General features: G+C 37.7%; 1 long non-coding RNA gene across 1 annotated transcript in view; it reads left to right on the top strand.

The window, feature by feature from the left end:
* The window catches only part of LOC105524870, a 40,490-nt gene extending 21,618 nt beyond the window's left edge, over window positions 1-18,872 (top strand). Inside the window, exons 2-3 of the long non-coding RNA XR_001003822.1 lie at window positions 16,351-16,530; window positions 18,534-18,872. This is a non-coding gene — a long non-coding RNA (uncharacterized LOC105524870). The remainder of the gene's footprint in view (window positions 1-16,350; window positions 16,531-18,533) is intronic.
* Window positions 18,873-20,512: the final 1,640 nt, after the last annotated feature.

Here is a 20,512-nt window from a genome sequence, read left to right as displayed (position 1 = left end):
TTCTGAGATGGAGTCTTGCTGTATCACCCAGGTTGGAGTGCCGTGGCACAATATCTCAGCTCACTGCAACCTCTGCCTCCCAAATTCAAGCAATTCTCCTGCCTCAGCCTCCTCAGTAGCTGGGATTATAGGTATGCACCATGATGCCTGGCTAATTTTTATATTTTTAGTAGAGATGGGGTTTCACCATGTTGGCCAGGCTGGTCTCAAACTCCTGATTAACATATATTTTTAAACTGATATAGAAGTTTTCCTCCATATAGCTGCCCAATGGTTCTATGATGGGTATCATCCCAATGAGCCATTTGCCATTAAAACTTTCTAGCACAATAAGAACTACCAGTCTCAGTCATGGTCTTACCTAAAACTGCAGGAGTGTTACATACAGCCCTTGAGTACTCTAGATAAATTCAGTTTCCTGAGATGAATAGACTGGGGTCTATATATATATAAATACATTATATATATATTCTATATATTCTATATGTAATATAGAATATATATTATATATTATAGAATATAGAATACATATTTATATTCACATATAAATACATAGAACAAAGTCCTTTCATTACCAACAAAATCAGAAAGATTAGAACATACAGAAAAGTACAAAGAAAACAGAGATCACCATAACCTTACAATTCAAAGATATCCACTGTTGATGGTTTTAGTGTATTTAGTTTCAGTTCTTTCCCTTAACCAGCCTTAAGTTAATGCTATCAGGCAGTCTACTCTTATACTTTGAATATTTAGCTTTCAGTTTCCATGAGAAGGCAGAATGCTCATTTACAAACCCTCCTCGCGCTCCCCCAACCCAACCCATCTTTCAAATTCTGTATCCATCTATCTATACACTGATTTCTGTTTACATCCACCCATTACCTATTTTTCTATATATCTAACAAACATATGTTGTCTTCCCCTGCCCCGCAAGATTCACTGAGGGTATAATTGACAAAATAAAAATTGTATATATTTAAGGTGTACAATATGATGATTTGATATATTTTTACATTGTAAGATGATTACCCCAACCAAGCTAATTAACTTATCCATCGCCTCACATGATTACCACTTTTTTTGTAGTGAGAACACTTAATATCTACTATCTTAGCCAACTTAAAGTACATAATACAGTATTATTAACTGTAGTCACCATGCCATGCAATAGATCCCCAAAATTTCTTCGTCTTATAACTGAGAGTTTGTATCCTTTGGCCAACATATACCCATTTTCCCCATCCTCTAGTTCCAGGTATCCCCTGGCTCCTATTCTACTCTCTGGTTCTATGTAACTTCAACTTTTTCAGATTTCATATACAAATGAGCTATTGCTGTATTCATCTTTCTATGTCTGGCTTATTCCACGTAGCATAATGTCTTGTAGGGTCATCTGTGTTGTCACAAATGGCAATATTTCCTTTTCTGAGGCTGAATAATATTCCATCATATATATATTTTTTCTTGATCCATTTATTTGTTGATGGACACAGGTTGATTCCACGACTATCGTGAATAATGCATAAGGGTGCAGATATCTCTTCAATATACTAATTTCATTTTCTTCATTTTATTTCATTTATATACCCTGAAGTGGGATGACTGAATCATGTAGTAGTTCTGCTTTTAATTTTTTGAGAGACCTCTATATTGTTTTCCATAATAGCTGTATCAATTTGCATCCTTGCCAACAGTATGCAAGAGTTCCCTTTTCTCCACACCCTTGCCAACACTTTCGCCATGCCCTTACCTCTTGTCTCTTTGATAATAGCCATTCTAACAAGTGTGTGGTGATAGCTTGTTGCGGTATTCATGTTCATTTCACTCATTTTAAATTTGTTTGGAAATAACTTCAAATGTATAGAAAAGTTGTAAGAATGTGACATTCATAAAAAATGGGATCATATTATATATTATGTTTTGTAATATGCTTATTTAATAATCTAGAAACTCTCCTGATATTCAGGTTTCTTGCTTCTTTTACAACTTAATGTGAATGTTAATGAGTGTTTCATTATTTGGAGCTAAAACTAATTTATTTTTCCAATCCCAATCTGTCCCTTCCTTTCTTCTTCCTTCCCTCTCCTTTCTTTCTTTCCTCCTTCCCTCCCTTCCTTTCCTCCCTCCTTTGTTCTTTCTTTCTTCCTTTCCTTCATAATTTAACTAAGAACTAGAGGAAACTATTTTTACAGTGCCATATTTTAAATTTGGAGATAAGATCCCAACCATTTCATTGAATTTCCTACTGTCAAACTTCATACTTTAAGAGAAAGTGAACCCAACACTTCGGAAGTTTTACTATTTGGAAGTATTGAAGCTTCTTCAGTTATCATCTCCTTAATTATTTTTCTTTCCCTACCTGATGTCTGAAACACCTCTATCATTTAAAATTTCAGTTTGAAAGTTTCTTACTACTATTACTAACTTACCTACTCTGGGTTTCATTCTAGGAATTCCATAACCTTCTTTTTTTTGCTATTTCATATCTATCTGAACTAAGCAGAGAAGCTATAGAAAGTGTATTTTATGATTGCAAGACATTGAATTATAGGCATTGTAATAGCATCTACAATATACATGTTTCCCTTTTTCTTTAGTAAAATAACTCTCATTTTTTCTGAACAAATTACCATGCAGTTAAAGGATAACATTTCCAGGTATCTTTTGTAGCTACGTAAAGTAATGCCAGTGTAGTTTGACCAATGAGAAGTGAGTGGAAGTGTGCTACTTCTAGGAGTCCCTTAAAAGGAAGGAAGCTGGCTCTCCTTTGCCTTTCCTTCTTCTGGTGAAGGGAGTTCAAACAGCCATCTTGCATTAGGAAGTTAAAGCCATGTGCTAATAATGGTAGAGCAGCAGGGAGAAGATTCAGTTCCTGCTGCCCTGGAGACACCGCCACTGACTATCTCAGGACCTCTCTTATGTGAGAGACAAAGATATTTATATTTTACTTAAGAAATTATTTTGTAAAATTTAAAATGATATGTGGCCAAATCTCATCCTCTCTAATACAGCTATTACATGCAAGTGTGTGTGTGTGTGTGTGTGTGTGTGTGTGTATGTGTGCATGTAAAGTTCAAGGATGAAGAAAGTCTAGAATATTCAAAGAAACAAACTTATTTCTAGTCTTGGGAGCAGGCTATAGACCATAGTAACAGTCAAACCATCTTTTATATGTACTATGGTTACATATGTCCTTCTGTATATACTATATATATAATAGATTTACTTTTGAGAATGCTGGAAAATATTTTCAAGTGTTAGAATTTTATAATAATTTTAGAGTCTGGGTCATATTTTAGTTTTTTGGGCCTTTAATGAAGTCAAAGAAGCAAGTTCATTGGACTTTCTGACAGTAGATGACATTTTTTAAATTTATTTGTACCCCATGCTCTTCACATTGAACCCCTTCTTTCTTTCTGACAGCCTTCTAGGGTCAGTGTTTCCACTTCATTCTCAGGATTGTAAGGAACCTCAGATAGGTTAAGGAAATTTTCTAAGATCTAACATCTAAGAAGAAATAGGCAGAAATAGGATTCTACTCCCTACCCCAATCATTCATAAATGAACACACATTTCCTGAGTATTTTGTATGTAATGTGCACATTGCTGTACAAAACAGAAATGAAAGCTAAAACAAACATTTATCAAAAGGAGTCAGAAAGCTTAGAGGAGATACAAACTAAAGGACAAAAAAAAAAAAAAAAAAAAAATGGACATGTGACACCACACCAGATTTACTCTCAGAGCCAGCAAGTTCCAGATAAGAGTGTAAAGTACGGGATGAATCTCACCAGGATGGCTGCACTGGGGAAGCTGCGCAACTGGGCCTGCAAGCAAGGATGGGGTTGAAATAGGAGAGGATGGATGTTTCATGGAAAATCTTATTGGATAAAAATATGGAAGTGGGAATGAGATCAGCGTGGGTGTGAGACAGTGAAGAAACAGCCTAAGCAGAACTGTGAGAGCATATCCACCAATGCTGAGGAATCAGGTAGAGCTATAGGATGAGGCCGGGTTTGCAGGACCCTGAGAGTGCAGCAGAAGATTTGAGGCAAGGAACCCACGGTGTCCAGAGATACCTCCTTCATTTATGGTTAAGGAACCAAGGCATTTTCATTTCCTACTCTTTAAATAAAATGGGCATTCCTTGTTGACTCAGGTTTAAGATAAATAAAAAAAGAAATTGACTGGCTTAGAGGTTTTAAAACATTCCAGACTTTGTTTATACAGGGAAAGATTTTTCAAAGGTCAAACTTGAACTGCTGTAATCACCTTTATATATCTATGTTCAGTATTATTCTAGTTCCATAAACAAGCTTAAAATAGGAGTTGATAATACCACCAGATTTTAGAAGGGGAAGAGCTTCACATTTCTGTATATCTACAGCCAAATGCATTTTTTTCAAGCAGGGTCAGTATTTCTGGAGAAACTTTGCATTTTATGGAATGGGTTTAAGCAAGTCACCAGAAATAACTCCAATTCCTTTTTTATGCAGAGTCAAGAATGGGGCTGTAGGAGTATATACATTCACATGAAAAGTTGCTTACAAATATTATATGAAAAATAGCATACTATAAAAGAGTAAAATTCCATTTTTAGATTAAAATATGTTTATAACATTTTAATATTGTAATATGCATAGGAAGGATACATGGAGTATATAGCTATAGTTTTCTCTAGGGACAGACTTGAAGATGGTTTTTCATTTTCCTTTTTGTGCTTATCTATATTTTTAAATATTCCCACAAGAAATATGTATTCTTTGTGAAATTTTTCTTCAGGTTAGTATCTAAGGACATAAGAATTGGGGCATGTATGGGATGCTAAAAAATGGTTGTGTTTTTTAGGACAGGATCAGAAAGGGATTTTATTGTTATGGAAGAGGGATAGGAAAAATGATGCCAATAATTTTCATTAAAAGAATGACCTGACAGCATGACAGCAAAATTATAACCTAGAGGTTCTCATGTACCTATGGTTATGATGACTTTGGATAAGTTACCCAAACTTCTGTGGGCCTTATTCTCCCATATATAAAATAAAGACCTGGGTACTCCTTTTTATTATTTTTATTATGCTTTAAGTTCTGGGATACATGTGCAGAAAGTACAGGTTTGTTAGTCCTGAGTACTCTTAATGGCTCTTCTAGCTTGAAAAAAATTACTATGACTGATACCTTTCTCAACAGTCATGGAACCTGAAGTAACTTCACCCACCTTTCCACCTCACACTGAAAGAAGGTTCTGATTCTCACCCACATGCCCAGAAAAAAAGACATATTATCTAAGAGATGAACTTAGCCAGTCAAGTGCAGCCACTAGGATTCCCTTATAACCCAAAAGTTTCTTAGGCCCTAGGATAAACTCAACTGCTACAATTGCTAAGGAAAAGTCAAGTTAATTACTGGATTTTCTGCTTTCAGGCAGAATTATATTTTCCTGTGCAAATTCCCTTTCCCTTTTGTTTCAGGAAAGTTCTCCATCCTTGGATGTATGCTCCAGTGGATTGTGCTTTGCCTTGAGGACACTGTTTGGCAAGGTTTAGTTCACAAGATGAATAGATAATGGGAAATCAGTGTCTCTACCCACCACCTTTTTATATTTTTTCCTTACAACTTTTCTCAATTGTTATTATATCTGCCATTTTCATACTAAATCTTCCCACTCTTCAAAGTTTAGCATTCAGTTTCCCCAGGAAGTGTTATCCAAACTGTTTTCCACACCAACCACTCCCCTGTAGGAGTTTTCATGCACTTATTTCCGATCCCACACAGTTGAACACTCATGCTATCCTCTTGTCTACGTTATCATCTACTTCCCTGTGCCAGCCTTTTTACCGTAGCTGGAATACGAAGACCTCAGTAACAGAGACAAATTATTTAACTTTTCTCACTAACTAACGCCTGATATATTGTTCAGGTCAGAGAAGATGGTGATGGTAAAAGACAATTTTTAAGTCACCAAATTTCTTTTACATTTTTATTTTATTTTATTTATTTATTTATTTATTTATTTAGAGATGGAGTCTTACTCACTCTGTTGCCCAGGCTGGAGAGCAATGGTGCCATCTCAGCTTACTGCAACTTCTGCCTCCCAGGCTCAAGCAATTCTCCTGTCTCAGCCTCCCGAGTACCTGGGATTACAAGTGTGAACCACCACATCCATCTGATTTTTGTATTTTTAATAGAGATAGGATTTCACCATCTCGAACTCCTGATCTCAACTGATCCGCCCACCTAGGTCTCCCAAATTGCTGGGATTACAGGGGTGAGCCACCATACCTGGCCTGAAAGTCACCAATTATTGATCAAGTTTACTTTTACCAGGTATTGGAATCCAATACAGTGCCTGCAGCAGGTATACAAAAAGACCAATGCTTAAACCTAAAGGTTCAATCTCATGAATTTTGTGATTCAGGAAAAGGGGGCTTTGCCTCTACTATCACAAATACCAGCTCACCTCTCTCCTGATACTCCAGTAGTAGCCCTGTGGAGACTGGAATAACTTGGGCTTCTTGTAAGGCTTAACATGAAGCATAAAAAAGGATGAGTTTGCGTCCTTTGTAGGGACATGGATGCAGCTGGAAACCATCATTCTTAGCAAACTATCACAAGAAGAGAAAACCAAACACCGCATGTTCTCACTCATAGGTGGGAACTGAACAATGAGATCACTTGGACTCGGGAAGGGGAACAGCACACACTGGGGCCTATCATGGGGAGGGGGGAGCAGGGAGGGATTGCTATTGGGGAGTTATACCTGATATAAATGATGAATTGATGGGTGCTGACGAGTTGATGGGTGCAGCACACCAACATGGCACAGGTATACATATGTAACAAACCTGCACGTTATGCACATGTACCCTAGAACTTAAAGTTTAATAAAAAAAAAAAAAGAAAAGAAAAGAAGCAAAAAAGCAAGATATCTGAATGCCTTGAAAAATCAGAAAAGAAAGAAATGGTTATGGATTTTGGACTATGATAGAATTAGAACACCGAAAGATGTCTTAGAAATGATCAGTGAAGTCATGATTTTATAGAAGAGCAAAGTAAGGCTCAGGGAGTAACTTGCCTAAGGTGGATAGATGGTAGAATCAACACCAAAATTATGTCTCTGGCCTCTAAAGTCTAGGATTCTTCCTAATCTGACCACAATTTATTTTTCCTACAACATTCTAGTGAAAGAGATGCATTAAATAACTGTACTCATTTTCTACCAGCAAGTAAAGTGTCCTAGAAGAAGGAAGAATATGCAGTGGAATGATCCAACTCCCCTAGTCCCCATGATGCACTGCTTTCCTCTCTTCATGCCAGTAGTATGGTTCCATTTTTACATTCCACAGTTCTAAAATCAACCCTAAGATTAAAACTAAACAATCAAACCAAAAGAACCTACCACTAGTTCAACTTTTGGTTAATATTAGGAATGACTCATGAAGTAATTCCTGAGCACTTACATTGTGTGATACAGGAGTCCTCCACACAAGTGGGCTTAAAATCCTTCATGAACATTCTCTAAGGCCTAAAAATATGTTTGTTAAACAATCTTCTAAAATAGTGTCCTTAACCTAATCAGTTTTACCAACATTATGTTGTTGTTTCACTTGGTTGTGTGTGGTCCACTGGAAATAGTGTAGTCATCTAAGAGCTAGGCATGCCAAATCCTCTCACTGATTCTGTCATGGGAACAATAGTTGGAGAACATCCATAGTTATTATTATGCAGCTGATGTGATGAATTCAGTTGTTAGTTGTTGAGATTGTCTACATCTATAGAACATTTAGGGAACTAAAGAGAAACTCTTTTGCTGGCCAGGGACTCTTGTTAGCTTGGTTTGGGTGAGATAAAGTATCTAGATAAGCCCTTGCTTATGCATTGACTGAATAGCTTCTTTCACACCTATATAATAAGACATTAATTTTACTTCTTCACCAATTGATTCAATAAATCAGCACTCCATGAGTCATCACTATAGAAACAAACAGCAAACATTCCTTTTTTTTTTTTTTTTTCCATTGACTCTCCAGTGGGGGATTAAAAAGATTTTCAGAGCAAAGCCTCTAGAGTCCCCAAGCAAACATTTCAGAGAGTGGTTAGAATGACATTCTCCTGCAAGTCCTTTACACCAGCTTGATTTATTCCGCAAAAGGTAGGATATGGCTATTACAATCCCCATTTGCAGATGAGAAAAGTGAAGTTCAGAAAGTTTGAGTAATTTACCTAAAACCACCTCTAGCAAGTGATGGAGTTATAGAGCTAAGTGTGGTGTTCACATGTTCAAAGCTCATGAAATTTCTGGCATATTCCACTACTTGCCTTACACCAACAAAACAAAATGAAACAAAATTAAAAAAAAAAAGATATACTTGACTGTCATTAATTCTCATAAAAAAATAGAGGAAATACAAATACATCCCACTGTCAAAGCAGAGCAACTTTAAAAACCTCTAGTATGCAAAAACTAAATGTGAGCATCTCTCTTGTCAGGTCAACAGTTTAGTCAAAGTAGGCAATATATGTAAATATGATACCTGGAGCTTATTTTAAGTTTCTGGTAAGTTTAACTTAAGTTTCTGTGTAAATATCCCATTTTGGAATTGCAAGGCTTATGACAAAAGATTATCTTTCTTTTTTTCAACTTTTATTTTAAGTTCAAGGGTACAAGTTTAGGTTTGTTACATAGGTAAACTTGTGTCATGGAGGTTTGTTGTACAGATTATTTCATCACCCAGGTATTAAGCCTAGTACCCATAATTTGATTTCCTGATCCTTTCCCAACCTCCACCCTTCAGTAGGCCCCAGTGTGTGCTGTTCCCCTCTGTGTCCATGTGTTCTCATCATTCAGCTCCCGCTAATAAGTGAGAGTATGTGGTATTCAGTTTTCTGTTCCTGTGTAAGTATGCTAAGGATAATGGCCTCCAGCTCCATCCATGTCCCTGCAAAGGACATAATCTCATTCTTTTTTATGGCTACATAGTATTCCATGGTGTGTATGTACCACCTTTTCTTTATCCAGTCTATTATTGGTGGACATTTAGGTTGATTCCATGTCTTTGCTATTGTGAATAGTGCTGGAATGAACATACATGTGCATGTGTCTTTATAATAGAATGGTTTATATTCCTTTTGGTATATTCCCAGTAATGGGATTACTGAGTCAAATGGTATTTCTGTCTTTAGGTCTTTGAGGAATTGCCACGCTGTCTTCCACAATGGCTGAACTAACTTACACTCTCACCAACAGTGTACAAGTATGGCAAAGGGTTATCTTTTTCTTTTCCTTTTGTACCAAAGCCTCATCTCTAATGCTATAACAGTATTTCTCAAACTGCATATTGATGTTAATAAGTGTACAGAGAAAAAAATAAAATAAAACAAAATTTTGAAAATACATTCAGAAAACATTGGAATACATGTAGTATGTGTTTCCCTGCTTCAGAACTTCTTAAGACCTTAATATATTAGTGCTCATGGACTGGTTCCCAAGTGTATTTGACCACAGAACCTTTTCTCTTTTTTTGAGGAATACATCTGTAATCATCTTATGTTTACTGGAACATGCTTTTGAAAATACTGCCCATTTCAATGATAGTTTCTTGGAGACCCTAAAGTCTCAGAATTCCTGAGTTTTGTAGAACATAGGATAGTGTCTGCATGTATGACTATAAATCTTGTGACTAAGTTATAACTTAAGCAAATGCTTCCAAAATGAGCTAAATAGATTTCTATTAGCATAAGTCAAATAAATATATACAGTGCTTGCTGAGGAAATCTTCAACAACAAATCTAGATCTTTCCATAACTGGTCCTTTCCTATCACTCAGGAATTCTCTGACCATCCAATCTCAACCTCTTTTTGCCTCCTTCACATTCCTTGAATCAGTTTTTATCACATAACCCTGTTTAATTTTCCTCATAGCATTTATCAATATCTGAAATCATTTTACTGTTTTGTCTTAACTTAGAATCTAAGATGCGTGAAAGTTGAGTCATTTTTATTTCCAACAGCTACTATGGTGCCAAGTACATACAGAACAGAAAGTTATTTCATTCATTCATGTATTCATTCATTCAACAAATATTTACTGAACACTTACCATGTGTCCAAAACCATTCTAGTCCTGGAACCAGCAATGAGTAAAACAGACATCAGTTTACTCCTTGAATTGTGTGCACATTAGATTTGTTTTATTTAAACAAGACTTTGCATTCCCTTTGGGGATGGCATGTTTTAAACCAGTGTAGTTATTATTTAAAATTCAAGTTATTAATAACTAATTTACCTAATTTTGTAAACATAAATTTTCATATGGCTTGCTTTTCTATAGTTTGTAGTTATTTGTTTAAAATCAAAGAGCCAAAAATTTTATGTATATCACCTCATTTAATCCTGACAACAGACCTGTGGAGTGCAGACTATTACCTCCATTTGATACATGAGGAAAGTGAGGTTATAGAAATAACTTTCCCAAGACACTTAACTGGTATATAGGTAACATCTGAATATAAGTTCAGTAGATTTGAAATCAAAGCCCACATCCTTTTCTACCACATCCACTGCCTACTCGTGATATTAGTATAACGCAGCAGTTATTAACAGAGAAAAAAGCCAGAAGCACCAAAAAATGCCTTAAGTCAATGGGTCCCTTATGTTGCATTTTGTGATTGTGTGAACTCTCTCTGATTCTTTGCATTTGTACTCCATTTCGAAGTTCTGGGCGATCCATCCTATTACCTCCCAATGATCCATCAGGACCACAGGCAGGTGTCTGCACCACCTCAGAGGTAGTGACTTCTATATTTCTGACAGTTACTGTCTTCCTGGAGAATAAGACCATGTGGTATATTTTGTTGCAAGGATGCTGCAAAGGGAAGATAAAACCAACAAAGGAGCTGAGAGAAATTTAAAAAAAAAAAAAAAAGAGGACAATAAGGAGAATAAAGACAAGTTCACAATAAGCTAAATTTAGAAATCATTTGAAGTTCCATTGTTCGAGTTACAAAATTTGTCTTGCTTTCCAGGAGTCCAAGTTCTGCTGACTTGATGTGTATGTGAACTTACCAGGTCTCCTTGCCCTTCTCGGTGTCAAGTTTATGACACTATGGAGGATGAAACCAGTCCTGGGCTACTGAACTCTGACTTCTTTAATGTGGGATAATGAGCCTGGTATATTTACATAATGGTTATTTTGGATTTTTCCATTATATACAGCCAAATACAATTCTAACTGATACAACCAGATCAATTGTTTCTGATGTTTTTAGTATTTAAAAAGCTACATTTGAAAAACTCCTTGAGAATTGACAAAATAGTCAAAGAATTTCAAAAGTGGTAGTATAAATAGTTATGAGGAAAAGAATACTAAGGAAGAAGGAAAGAAGAGAGGAGAAGTAGAGAGGTTGAGCAGGCTGAGGCTGAGGAAGGAGGAGGAGGAGGAAAAGGAAGAGAAGAAGCAGGGGAAGGAAGTAGAAGACGAAGGGGGAATTAGAAAGAGAAGAAGAAAAAGAAGGAGAAGAAAAGAAGAAGGAGAATAAGAAGGAGAAGAAGAAATGAGGAAGGAGAATAATAAGAAGAAGAAGAAATAAAAGGAGGAAGAGACTGGAGAAAGAGGAGGAACAATAACAGCAAGGAAAGAACAAGAAGGAAAATATTCCATTCAAATGTAGACTGAAACTCCTCCACTCACATTTAAATCATATTTGCCAAATCTTGGTAACTGTGGAGCTCTCCTTATTTATAGAATACAATTTTCCCCAAAGATTTCATTATTACATTCTTCTGGCATTACTGTCCAAATCCAAAAAACTAAGGCTCAAAGTTCCTATTACATATATTAGGTTGGTGCAAAATTAATTTTTAATGACAAAAACCGCAATTACTTTTGCACCAACCTAACAATGAGCCAGTAATATTTCTTTCTTTTAAACTAACTTGATCAAACCCAGAGAGGTCATTCATTAACTCAATTTTATTGACTAATACTAATCTAAGTATTCTGGTAATGTTTACAAATGAACCTTCTTTTCACTTTCCTCACAGAGCCCAAAATCTTTCTGGGTTTTGTATCTGACTTCAATATTTTTTTCAAGCTTCATATCAAAATCGTTTCTCTCTGTCCCTTTGATCCTCCCATCTAGAGTAGGTTGGTCCTATCTTGAGAGTCTACAGGTCCAAACCTATCCACCAAAGACTGGTTAGAAGGTGCTTGTGGAGGATGACGGCTATTCCCTAAAAGAAGACTATAATGCTTGCCACACTGATATTTGGCTATGGTGTATGGCTTGCTTTGGCCAATGCAAATGGGACAAAAAGAAAATGCGAGAAATAGAAAGGCTTCTGTTCAGTCCCACTCTTTGATTAGGGAAAGAGTCTCTGGCAGAAGGAGAGAAAATATGAAGGGAAAATAATGAAGAGAGGTCTCAGGGGAAAGAGGAAAGAGGAGGTGGCATGACCTGAAGGGAACAGGAAGAGGAGCCAGGTCAGTGTCTGAGGATGGCCCAGCCTGGACTTCATCAATGTCTCCTACTGGCCACAGCTGACAAAAGGAGGAGCCATTATAGTGCTCCAGGCTACACTTTTGGGAGCCCTGTACTCAACTGCCACACTTAGCTTTCCTTCCTGCTGGCACAGGATGAAGATTTTCCTTCAGCAACAATGGCACTTTGCCTGTTTATCAGTATGTATGATCTTCATTTGAGCCCTGTATCTTTGTTTCAGCCAAGAGCGACTTGCTTTTTGTGAATAATCCCCTACCTTATCCTCCACCACCTGCCAGCTGCCTCTACCACTCACAGCACTAAGAAGCCCTCAGGATCCAGCAAGCTTGCAGGGTAGAGCTAAGTGGTAAGGAGAAGCCTTCCAGGCTTGGGCTTTGCATGGGCTAAACAAATTCAGCCCTAAACTGTCACCATGGTTGAATATCCTGCTGTCATTCCTACTATTTGTTAAGCCTGAACTTGCTCCTCCATTGCTCAATCTTTTGGTTTAGCAGCTGTCTTCAGGTTCATATTCCTACATGTGTCTCCCCTTCAGTAACTGACCCTTGGCTTCATTTGCAGGTTCCAGTGCCTAATATGACTGCACAAAACCATTTCATTTCCCTTCATATTGTGGTCAGCTCAGTCCTGGATCAGCCATCCTTCTCCACTTGGCAGCCTTTTTGCCTTCTGCAGATGAGTTTTCTTTTTAGCCCAAGAATTAGAGAGGAGCTAATCAACATCAAGCAATTCACAATCACAATTTTGTATTCTTATTTTCTTCTTTACTAGAGCAGACGCCAAAACAAAAGAAAAACAAATTGTTACAGAGATTCACATGTGAAATCTCCTGGTTTTGCAAGTCAGAAGGCAGTCAGTCTAGCGTCCCTCGCTCCAGCCCCATCCTGTTTTTGGCTTTTGAAGCCAGTGCTTGTGTTGTTATTAATTTGCACCAAATGGATGCTTAGCAACAATCAAACATGATGTATTAAATATGAAACTACTTTCTGAAGGAGCTCAGAATCACAAACCAAGCTCGTTGGAACAAAGCTCTTGAAAACGCACGTAAATAGAACATAAAAATCTGAAAGATATATGAAGATCATTTCACCACATTTCATTTATTGGTGAATAAGCTAGAGTGAATCAAATCAATTAAATTCTTAAACTGGTCTAAATTAGTTTGGCTTCATTTCATTTTATGGTATTTGCTCTCCAAACTGAGAAAACTCAGTTTAGTTTTCTTCATGGCATGGTAACAGAAATAATTTTCAAGTGATGTTGAAGCTTATTTAAGTCTGATCCAAATGACAACATAGCATTTAAATTATGTTATATAACTCTTATGTAAACGTACAAGATAAGTTATCTGCTGGAACTAACAACTTCCCAATTTTAGTGGCTTAACATTGTAAAAGTATATTATTTGCTATTTTTACATTTCAATGTGCGTTGTGTTGGGAGGAGGTGACCCTTCTCCATACAGTCATTTAGGGATCCAGACTTCTTCTATCTGTTGCTCCACCATCCCCTGTAGCCTGAGAACCATCACTGAATCCATAATTCCTGCTGGTAGGTGGAGGAAGAAAACAGAGCAGTGCATGGAAGTTTTTTTAATAGGCCAGGCCTGGAAGTTAGTTGTACATCACTTTTGTCCACATTATTGGTCAGAACTCAGTCGCGTGGCCACACCTTACTGCAAAGGAGCCTACAAAAATGCAGTGCTGCCTGTCTCCAGAGGAAAGGGGAGCCAGTTTGGTGAAAAAGTTTCAGACCTCAAGAGATTGGAAAAGGCTCCTTGCTCAGCAAAGGAAAGCCAGAGATAGAAGAAAGTGTCACTGTGTGAAACAACAAAGGCACAAAGCAAGGGATCTGCAGTTTTCAGCATTAAAGAAAACATGGATAATAACATTTTTAAAGGGCTGAGAACATGTCTCCGATGATAGCACCTCCTTTGGGTTCTGGAAGGTGTAGATGTGATGCCCACCATTGATGGGTAACCCAACTCTTCAGTCACTCTCAAATATTAACAGTAGCAGTTATTTCAGCATCTATTATGTTTATGATGTTTGTGCTCTTGTTACTTCCATAATTTTTATATTTAATTTTTTTTATATAATCTTATGATAAGAATGCATGTCCCATATTTCAGAAAGTCCCAGGAACACTTGTGGGGTGTGTGTGTGTGTGAGAGAGAGAGAGAGAGAAAGAGAGAGAGAGAGAGAGATAGAGAGAGTTGGTGGAAGTAATGGATGAATGTTGAGAAGGGAAGCAGGCAGTGAGCTAAAATATTCTAGTGAAAGCAGTATTTCATAGCAACTAATTGCCTCAGAGAATTTGTGGAAGGTTGAATAGACTCTTTTATCCCCCAACTATACTATCAAGCATTAGAAATGCTAGTTATTGCCTACTGATGTCTATTTTGTTGGAAATATATTGAAATCTGTTGCATCTACTGCTCTTACCACTTTCTACATATCAATTCATAATTCTGAAGATTGGCCCTGTGGGATAATGGAATGTTGATGGAATTCAGTAGATATTTTCAGAGTAAAATCACTGAAGAATCTTGATAACATGACTAAGAAGCTAGAAAAAGTGAATGCTGCTTATTCCTGTTTAAGTCTCCTTTCTCTGATTACATATTATTGATGGCAGTGTAGAAAGTATGAAAACACTTAGAGAAAACAGATTTTTAAAGTAAAAGCTAAAAATGCACTAAACCATCCTCCTGGTGGACAGCACTGCTCCATGATATTTTAAAAGACTCTGATACATTTGGGCTTAGAAATTACCGGAAGAGATCATTGTCTCCTTAGTGTTTAGAGATGTGGGAATTTGAAAGGTTTCAATGTAGCATCTGAAATATCTCTGTCTGACTCACACCCTGGGGGAAAAGTGCTGACAGCCTCTATACAGGAGGAAGCAGAGACACAGTTAAGAGTACAGATTCTGCAACGAAAATGCCTGCACTGAATTCTGACTTGCCTTCTACTACCTGTGTGACTTTAGGCAAGTCACCCAACCTCGCTGTGTCTATTTCCTCTTTTGAAAAATTGAGGTGATATTAGTACCCATCTCAAAGGCTTATAAGAGGTATGTGATGTTAGGCAGGCTCTTGGGAGGGATATAGCGCCTCTGTGATAGGGACATCCTTGAGGGCAGGGTGCATCTCCCTCTTCCTCTGCCTCCTTCTCCCCTCGCTTCAGTGTCGACATTCTTTCGGTTCATTGTAGATCATGACCGGATGAATGTTCTCAATCATAGTCTCCATCTTTCCATGAAGCTGCCTTGAATGACACATTATACTATAGTGAAAGTTCAACAAAATCTCTGTGTGTAGAGTCTTACAAATTGAATTATGGCTTTAGCGCTCACCTAAAAACATTTTTATGACGTTTAATCCATTTGTATTTCCAACCCTGACCTACAGGGGACAATGCCTTGCTTTTATTTTATTTTTTACTTGTTGGCTAGATGACAAATTAACACAGGATGGGAAAAGAATGCCAAAAATGCAACTTGGGGACTAAACCACCATTTTTGTCTTTTTTTTTTTTTTTTTTGAGAAGGAGTCTCACTCTGTCACCCAGGCTGGAGTACAGTGGTGCCATCTCTGCTCTCTGCAAGCTCCGCCTCCTGGGTTCAACGATTCTCCTGCCTCAGCCTCCTGAGTAGCTGGGACTACAGGCGCCTGCCACCGCGCCCGGCTAATTTTTTGTATTTTTAGTAGAGACGGGGTTTCCCCATGTTAACCAGGATGGTCTCGATCTCCTGACCTCGTGATCTGCCCACCTCGGCCTCCCAAAGTGCTGGGATTACAGGCGTGAGCCACTGCGCCCGGCCCATTTTTGTCTTTTATGTTAAGTTTTGATCTTGACTTCCTGGAGCCTTTTCACAGAAAAGGCAGTTCCAGGATTCTTTGTGGCCTCTTCCACAGGAGAAAGTGGAGGAGCTAGAGGCCTGTAAAAATTTAGTTATTAAAGAACTGGTTATTCACAGCAACCTGGCAGAGGAGAATGTGAAATACCTGGGTCTCAGATAAGAGGCTTGTTCATCTAGAATGGTGAGTGAGAATCAGGATGTCTGAGACTGACAAGCAGAGTGGCAGCAGTTCCAGATACTGGAGAAACACAAAAATAAGAGTCCAGAAAAATGATAACTAGAAGTTTCCTGGGTCTGATGGTGTTGAGAGCTGCAGCGAATAACGACTTCAATTTACAGGAAAACATAAATAGAAGGGGTCAGGAAGTTGATCCAGAAATGTTTTTAGTCATTATTCTGTCTTACAACTTTATGACACTTTATCAGCTACAGAATTCATGAAGTGATGGGATCTAAGCAGTAGGGTGGAGTAGCAGGTATCCTTGTTTTGTAGGATAAGAACTGTGGCTGGGAGATTGAGTAGAAACAGAGCTAGTAAATGGATAAGCCAGAATAAGGATGGAGAGGTTTGGGTCAAAATTCAATATTCTTTCCACTGCTCTGAGCTGCTTGGTACTTTATCTGCTCCATGACAAAAGGTGCAGAAAGATCTATAGCAGTGACATTAATGCCAGAAATTCTGCTTTCAGTGGGCACCGAGGTGACACATTTTGTGCAACCATATATGTATAGCAATCATAGAATGTGACACATGTGGGGGTCTGAGAACTCCTCTATTCTAGCCCAGACTTCTCAGTTACAGAGGAGAAAATGCTTAAGGTGTGACTCAGGGAACAACAGGGAGTTGGGTTAGAGCTTTGTTCCTCTATTCCTACTATTCGGTCCAGGATGGAGGCCTTCCTTCTTTATCCTGGGCACTCCCCAAAGGAGAGGGGCTGGTCTCTCTTCAGTGTTGCGAAGAAAAACATTGCCCTAGAGCTCTTTTTCTTTAGTGAAAATCATGCTCCGTTTCTTCTGAGGAGGAAATAAAGTTGAAAAATTAAATAATATTACTTATTTCTACTACCAGCGTAGGCAACTATAAAATAAGAATCCCTGGTTTCTTACCTAAACTCACTCAATAAAGTATTGTAAACAATTTCAGAATGCTTATTTTATGAATCAGATTGTCACGTTTCTTGGAACTGAGGACCAAAAATCAATACTTCCTTGTAAGTGTGGTTCTTATTTGTTCTTGAAAGAAGAAAAGTAGTGCATATAAATCACTTACACAATGCCAGATACAAAGTAATAATCAATCCATGTTTGTATTATCTTTAACTCACTCAATAGCATCACTCTATCAAGACATATAAACCTTCAGAATGAGCTACTATAGCAATTTAGTTGGTCCATTTGTTTCCTTTTGCTGTACTGGAAGAGTAGAATGTAACAATTTCTATTACTTTCTGGATATGTTTGCTGTATAAGCCATTTTTGTCCATACAATTTATTTATTTTGAGATGGAGTTTCACTCTTGTTGCCCAGGCTGGAGTGCAGTGGTGCCATCTTGCCTCACTGCAACCTCCGCCTCCTGGGTTCAACGATTCTCCTGCCTCAGCCTCCCAAGTAGCTGGGACTACAGGCATGCCCCACCATGTGAGGCTAATTTTGTATTTTTAGTGGAGATGAGTTTTCACCTGGTTGGCCAGGATGGTCTCAAACTACTGACCTCAAGTGATCCACCTGTTTTGGCCTCCTAGTGCTGGGATTACAGGTGTGAGCCACCGTGTCTGCCCAAACATACAATTTAGATAGGCTGTGGTTTTTAGAAGCCGTCAATAACAACTTTTAAAGATCAAGGAGAATTGAGTTACAGGGACACCACAGAGAGGCCTGAAAGGGGGAGCAAAGAGGGGTTTTCCCTAGACTAGCAAGATCTTCCACTAGACTGGCAAGAGATGAGATGGTTGAGCCCTAGAGACCTGAGTGCTGAAAGGTCTGATGTAACTGTGAGACCAAAAAAGTCGGGATAGAAGGGAAAACAGGCTCTAGTGTTCCTAGCCGTGCTGAGTGAGGCCTAGAAACCACAGGGCACCATGGGATTTCAATGGACTGTAATGATGACAGAGGCAAACTTGAAACCCTGGTGAATAGAGGTACTTGTCCCTCTTTCTAGGTAACAGGTAATATCCCTAATTCCACGGTGATGCTGAGAAGCAGAGGGCTCCCTCAGAAGTAGTTTCTCATAAGAAATTTGCAACTGGCTTACAAGAACAGGACCACAGAATCAGGAATCGTGCTGCTTTATAGGGTACTTAAAAGTTGCATTTTTTGCACATCTGTCTTGTATTCTGAGTCATACTTCTCACATTGTTTATCCTTCACAATAACCTTTTTTAACAGCATTATGGTGATAAAGTTGAGATGGCATATAATTCACCCACTTAAAGTATAAGATTTAACGGCTTTTAGTATATTCACAGAGTTGTACAAGTGCTACCACAATCAATTAAAAAATGTTCATTGCAAATTTCAAATAAACAATACAGTAAAAATAACTATAGTCACCAGGTTATACTTTGGATTGCCAGAAACTATTCCTCTTATAACTGAAAGTTTGTATCCTTTGACCAATATCTCCCAATTTCTCCCACTCCTCAGTCCCTGGTAACCACCATTATTTGTTAAGAGAGTAGATCTTGAATGTTGTCAACACACACACAGACACACACACACACATAACTCTGTGAGGTGATGGATGTGTTAACTTGATTGGGCAATTATTTCACAACATTTACATATATCAAAGCAAAAAAAAATGTTAATTTCTCTCCAAAGAAACCCAAGGCCCTTAGCTGTTACCCACTCAATCATCCCATTCCTCAGACATCCAGGCAATCACTAATCTACTTTCTCTCTTTGCAGATTTGCTTCTTCTGGATATTTCATATAATGGAATCATATCACATGTGGTTCTTTGTGTCTAGCTTCTTTCACTTAATGTTTTCAAGGCTTGTCCACGTTGTAGCACTTATCGATATATCAATATGCTGTATTTTTCTTTTTAAATTAAGACTGTATAGTTTTGGAGCAGTTTTAGGTTCATAGCAAAATTGAGAGGAAGGTACAGAGATTTCCCACATATCCCCTTCTATCTCTTTTTATTGCCAAGCAATATTCTGTTGTATAGTTATACCATATTTTATTATCCATTCATCTATTGATGGACATCTGAATTCTTTTCACTTTTTGGCTACTATGAATAATGCTGCTATGAACATTTGTGTTTGTGTTTGAGTAGCTGTTTCAAGTCTCTTGGGATATACCTAGGAGTAGACTTTCTGGATCATATGGTAAGCTCTGTGCTTAACCAGTTAAGGAAATGCCAAACTGTTTTCCAAAGCGATTGCACAATTTTCCATTCCTACCACCAGAGGTTCCCAATTTCTCCATGTTTTCACCGACACTTGCAATTATGTGCCTTTTTAATTATAGCCATCCAATTGGATGTGAAGTGGTATCTCATTGTAGCTTTAATTTACCCTGATGGCTAATTATGTCAAACACCTTTTCATGTGCTTGTGCCTATTAGCTATTTGTATTTCTTCTTTGGAGAACTGAATTACTTTTCAGATTCTTTGCCCTTTTCTAAAACTTGGGTTGTCTCTTTATTTTGAGGATCTTTCACTTTCTTAATGATGTCTTTCGAAGTACAAAAGTTTTTAAATTCTGATGACATTCCAGCTTATCTATTTGGTTGCTTGTGCTTTTGATGTCATATCTAAGAAATCATTGTCTAATCCAAGGTAATAAACATTTTCACCTATGCTTTCTTACAAGAATTTTGTAGTTTTAGGTCTTATATTTATTTGATTCATTTTGAGTTTGCTTTTGTAATATGGTATAAGGGAGGGGGTGTCACTTTATTCTTTTGCATATGGATATCCAGTTGTCCCACACTCTTGAATTAAGGTTATATTATGCTTATTTAATCTGTGAAGAAACTGAGGCTCAGAGAAATAAAGTGATTGGCTCACTATCACACGAAGCTAAATGGCCAAGCTAGAATTTGAACTTGAGTCTTCCCACAATGCAATTGATATTCTTTCTGTTATACTGTAACTGCTGCCCTATTTTCTATTTCCAACCACAAAAAGCTGGA

This window comes from Colobus angolensis, unplaced genomic scaffold (genome assembly GCF_000951035.1).
Source record: "Colobus angolensis palliatus isolate OR3802 unplaced genomic scaffold, Cang.pa_1.0 Scaffold51, whole genome shotgun sequence".
In the NCBI taxonomy this organism is placed as follows: Eukaryota; Metazoa; Chordata; class Mammalia; order Primates; family Cercopithecidae; genus Colobus; species Colobus angolensis.
This window is presented reverse-complemented; position numbering and strand designations above follow the sequence as displayed.